The following is a 5,901-nucleotide window of genomic DNA, read 5'->3' on the forward strand; positions in this document are numbered from 1 at the left end:
GCTCTCCCCCCACTCCTCAGGATGGAGTGGCTGCCGGCCCCTAGGGCCCAGCAAAGAGGACTTCTGTTTTGACTCTTCATTTTCTCACATTTTCCCTTTAAACATAGTCTGTCTTATATCTCTCTTTCTTATTTTTGTTTCTAACCCCCTCTGTTCCTCTTCAATGTAATTTTAAAGTGAAAACACATGGCTACAAAACCAGGTCTCTCCATTTACTCAGCTGCACCTACTTATTCAATTTAAACTGGAAGGCTAGTTTACAAACTTTCAAAAAGAAGTCCCGGGCCAGTGTGGAGAACTGTATAAACACAGGTCTAATTTCATTTCTACTTGTTTCGTTTTTTTTTTCCCCCCTCTCTCTCTTTTGCAAATGACCTTCCTAGTATAAAAGCCAGAACATATGCATGCACACACACATACACACTTTTTCTTTCTGGAAGTTCCTCCTTGATTTCTAATTCTGTAACAAAATAAATAGGTCTTGAACAGAAAATGAGAGTTTTTAAGAGATGGTTTCCAGCAAACTGTCAATTAACATTAGTGACATCATTCAACACAATATCACTTTAAAGGGCTTCGGGATAGAGTGTTTGATTGTTAGGAAAATGACTAACTGAGTAAGTGAATTCTGCCTTCTCTCCATGAAAGACACACATGTACTAGTTTATCTAACTGTTAATCCTAATCCTTTTTCACTTTTGGAAGGAAAAGTAAGGCAGCTTTGGAAAATGGGGCAAAGAATTGCATTTCTGGTAACCCAGCTGTTCATATTTTGGTACAAGGGAACCAGAATGAGAAAGTTAACCCTGAAATACTCTGGAAATAGATTCACGATGTTTTATCCTAAAATGATCGATATTATAGCCATATAAGTTCCTTATTTGACCCTACCCAACCGTACCATATTAATTATACCTTTCTGAAACACATAGAATGATCAGAAAGAGTCATATTGAAGTATAACATATTATTTGTCTCCCATTTGTAGGGCTCAGGACCACCCATTTTCATGCAGTGTCTTATGTGGCCCTCACAGAAACCCTGTGAAAGAACTTTCTCCCAAGACCGCTTTAGCAGATAAGTGGTAGAAGATTCAAAACCCTGTCTTGTGAAAGTCAAAGCAATGCGTCTCCTCTCAACTGGGAGGATACACAAGTGGGGAGTTTTGTCATATTCTCAAGTGTCACAAATGACCTCCATAAAGCAATATTCTTGTTATGGAATGAATAGTGTCCTCCCAAAATTCCTGTGTTGAAGCCCTAACCCCCAGCACCTCAGAATGTGACTTTATTTGGAGATAAAGCCTGTAAGGAGGTAATGAGGTCGTAAGAGTGGGGCCCTAATCCAATAGGACTAGTGTCCTTATGGGAATAGGAAGAGGCAACAGAGATTCCCCCACCCCCACCCCACCTCTGAGCACAAAGAAAGAAAAGGCCATGTGAAGACACAGCAAGAAAGTAGACATCTACAAGCCAGGAAGAGAGACCTCACCAGAAAGCATTCCGAGCCTCCTTGATACTAGACTTTTAGCTTCCAGAACTTAAAAAAATTAATTTCTGTTGTTTAAACCACCCAGTCTGTAGTATTTTGTCATGGCAGCCTGAGCAGACTAACAATTTTATTGGTGAATCTTGGTTGGAGGATGCTTCCCTAATTTTATCCCATTTAGGGCACCAAACTCTTGTCGTTAATGGTGCCATAAATTTCTCTCTGTGCAGAGACCCCCTATGATAAAACCTGGAGAATTTCTTGAATTTAGGACTTTATGGAAGAAATCAGTGGTAAGGCCCAGGCTTGGAAATGAAAACCATAATTGCACAATGTGAAAAGTACTTCTATTTCTTGCCTGATTGAAAAATTGGTGATACCCTTCACCGGTGTGACTTAGGGAGTTATTCCAATGAGATTTTTAAGTCCTGCCCTCTCAGTGAGGGCCCCCCACTCTTGTCCCGGTCCAGCCCATATCACAATGGCATGCCTATACATCAGGATCTTCTTTCCCTGCAGAAAAATTTGATCCACAGATGTGTTATTATTAGGGTTCATTTTCAGGATATCATCTTACCAACATTATTTCTAAGGAAATTTCCTCCTTGCTGTATTTTTTGCTAAACACTTGAAACTGAGTATCCAGTATTTCCTTCTCAGTCAGCCTGGTGATTCCTGTTCTTGCCACTTGATATTCTGCTTTACTTCGCCAGGTCTTCAGCGGAAGAGCAGCTCCTGATTGGAGTCCAGAAAGCAGGACTCCTGTCTGAGCCAAAGCCCTCCCTGTGTGATATCATTTCACATCCCTTCAGCTGCAGGCATTCTGGGTATTTCTTTTTTAAAGCCACCATGTGCCCATTCTTCCATGGGCCACCCCCTGATGAAGTCCAGAAAGATAGCTATTCATTATTAATCCTTACTACTTTCCAAACAGCTGTGGAAAATGTAAGCCAAGTCTACGGTTGCTTAATCGTTGAGCATTTTCCTTTTCCTGGTCCTGTAAGGACCTTCTCTTTGTGTACATGGTCTCAATCCTCTAGCTCTGGGTTTGGTAACAGTCAGAAATAAAAACAAGCATGAGATGGTTGGAGGTAACACAACGACAAGTATAACACTCAAGAAACTTCTTGTGAGTTCATTACATTTAAGGTTTTTTTGCCTAAGTAAAACTTACCATCTATAAGAGATGGCAAAGGGAAGCCTGAACTTTGCTTTTTTTTCAACTAACAATCAAAGTGGAATTGGGGATGTGGTGGAGTGTGGTATAGTTTCAGTACCAGAGGTTGTGGAAAGCGAGATGATGCCCCCTGACAGTTCTGAAGGCTCACTGATCCCTGGACAACTGTCCAACTGGGACCCATCACCTTTTTTCATCCTATCAGCCACCTTAAACAAAGTCCCAAGAAAATAAATTTTGTATTTAAATTGTTTATCAGCTTTCTTTCCTTTTATTCATTTATGTTTTTAAAAAGAGGTAAACAGAAACAAGCTTTTTCTTTTTTTTTTAGATTTTATTTATTTATTTGTTAGAGAAAGAGAGAGAGATCACAAGCAGGGGGGAGGGGCAGAGGGAGAAGCAGACTCCCCACTGAGCAGGGAGCCCAACGCGGGACTTGATCCCAGGATCCCGAGATCACAAACTGAGCCGAAGGCAGATGCTTAACCGACTGAGCCACCCAAACAAACTTTAATGCTATTTTTGTTGCTGCTTTATGCACTGGAGAGGAGAGGGCAGCTCTGCAGCCCAAGGTGAGGGATTAGGGATCTTCATACCTCCAGGCAGGGAATGGCTTCTGCAGATGAGGAAGGGAGAAGTGGCTGGTCTGGCCACTTAATCAGCCTCTCAGAAGACAACACAAGAAGCCTACATTGCTTTATTACTGTTACGGGTTGAATTATGCATACTTCCCCCATCCCCACCCACCCCCCCCCGCCCCGCCACAACACACTAAAATTCATATGTTGAAGTCCTAACCCCCCAGTACTCAGAATGTGATTGTATTTGGAATTAGGGCCTTTTAAGAGATAATTAAGGTTCAATGAGGCCATTAGGGTGGGTCCTAATCCAATGACTAGTGTCCTTATGAGAAACGGAGGTTAGGACATAGACCTGCACAGAAGGAAGACAGCCACCTGTAAGAGAATTAAGAGGAAACCAACACCTTGATCTCAGACTTGTAGCCTCCAGAACTGTGAGAGAATAAATTTCTGTTGTTGAAGCCCCCTCGTGGGTGGTACTTTGTCATGGCCACCCTAGCAAAGCAGTACGACCACCAATCATTGCCCTACCCACTTAACAGGATTCCTTCTTGCATCTCATACCTTTCTCTCTGTCATTCTTTTTGTTCTGCTTGAAGAATTAAATTCCTCTGTGAAGGTCTGTTATAATTATGCTCTCAGTGTTTGCTTATCATTCATTCTTGAATGATAGTTATGTCATGTAAATATATTTCATTAATTATTTTCCTCCTAGCACTTTGAAAATGTTGTTCCATTGCTTTTCTCGTTGAGAAGTCTACTTTCTGTCTGATTTTTATTGTCTCGAAGGATGATATGTCTTTTCTGTCTTGGGATCTTCTCTTTGCTTTTGGTGATTCATTGTGTTTCCTGCTTCAGCAGATTCACATTTTTCATTAGTTTTGGAAGATTCTCAACAGCTATCTCTTTGAATATTGCTTTCCTCCCATTCTTTGGAACTTCAACTGGACATGTAGAACTTTTCATTCTATCTTACATGTTTCCATATATATATATATATTTTTATCTCTTTGCTTTCTATCTTGCATTCTAGTTAATTTCTTCAGATCTAAATTTCAGGTCACTAATTCTTTCTTCAGCTGAGTCCCTAATCTGCAGTGTAACCTGTCCATTAAGCTTTATATTTTACTAATTTCAAATTTCTTTCCTTGAAGTTTGATTCATTTTGTTTTGTTTTTGAAACCAGCTTGGTCTTTTGGATAGTGTGTTTTTCATATTCATTCTCTTTTCTCCTTTTGGTTTTAAAAAAATAACCAGGGGTGCCTGGGTGGCTCAGTTGCTTGAGCATCTACCTTCAGCTCAGGTCATGATCTCAGAGTCCTGGGATCGAGCCCCGCATCGGGCTCCCTGCTCACTGGGGGGTCTGCTTCTCCCTCTGCCTCTGCTGCTCCCCCCGCCTCCTGCCTCATGTTTGCCCTCTCCCTCTCTCTCTCAAATAAATAATAAAAAAAAATAACCATAAGAACTTCAGGGTATAAAATTACATATTAAAAAATATAGAACATATTAAACTATTTAAACCATTTTGATTTTGACACTTCCAATATCTGTAATATTTAGGAGTCTAATACTGCTGGTGATTGATTCTTGTTTCTGGTGGCATGTTTCCTTTGTGTGTGTGTGTGTGTGTGTGTGTGTGCGCGCTTATATTCCATGCAAATTTCACCATAGGAAATTGCTGCAGACTGAGAGTCCATTTGTCTATTTCTCCAGGAGCAATTTGGACTTATTTTTTTGGTATTCAGGGAAATACCAAAGTAGGACCTCTTTGTGTGCGTGTGTGTTTTTTAAGATTTATTTATTTATTTGTTTTGGGTGGGGGGAGAGGGAGAGGAAGAGAGAGTCTCAAGCAGACTCTATGCTGAGTGCAGAGCCCAACATGGGGCCCAACATGGGATTCAATCTCACCACCCTGAGATCACAACCTGAGCTGAAACTGAGAGTCCAATGCTCAACCGATTGTGACATCCAGGCGCCCCTAGGACCTCTCTGAATGGAAGAATTGGCTCGAGGCTTTCAGCATCACACAGGAAGTGGGCTGGGCTGAGATTATGAATTGTCCATGGAGACTTTTTCCCTTCTCTACACAGAGCCAAAGCAAGTTAGAAAAATTTCTTGGCTTTGTTTTTTTTGTTTTTTCCTGGTCATTTAGAGACTAGCCTTTCACTTTAAGAATAGGAATTCTGGTTTTGGGTGAATACAGCTCTGTTCTAGCTCTTCACTTTGATAGGTTCAGGCCTTATCTTTTGTTCCCCACAGGGCCTTAAAAACTGGGGATTTGCAAATGACCTTTGGGTCATTTGTAGAATTTACTGCTCTGGATTCATGACTCAGCTTTGTTTTTGGCCTCTGGTGACCTCCCTTAGGTTTTTGTCAACTCCAGTATTTTTAGATGTTTTGTAGTGGAATGGTTTTTATTTTTTATTTATTTTTTATTTTATTATTTTTTTTAAAGATTTTTATTTATTTGTTTAACACAGAGAGAGAGAGCACAAGTAGGCAGAGCAGCAGAGAGAGGGAGAGGGAGAAGCAGGCTCTCCGCGAGCAGGGAGCCCGATGCGGGGCTCGATCCCAGGATCCTGGGACCACGACCTGAGCCGAAGGCAGCCGCTTAACGACTGAGCCACCCAGGCGCCCCAAGTGGAATGGTTTTTA

Source organism: Neomonachus schauinslandi, chromosome 3, assembly GCF_002201575.2.
Source record: "Neomonachus schauinslandi chromosome 3, ASM220157v2, whole genome shotgun sequence".
NCBI lineage: Eukaryota > Metazoa > Chordata > Mammalia > Carnivora > Phocidae > Neomonachus > Neomonachus schauinslandi.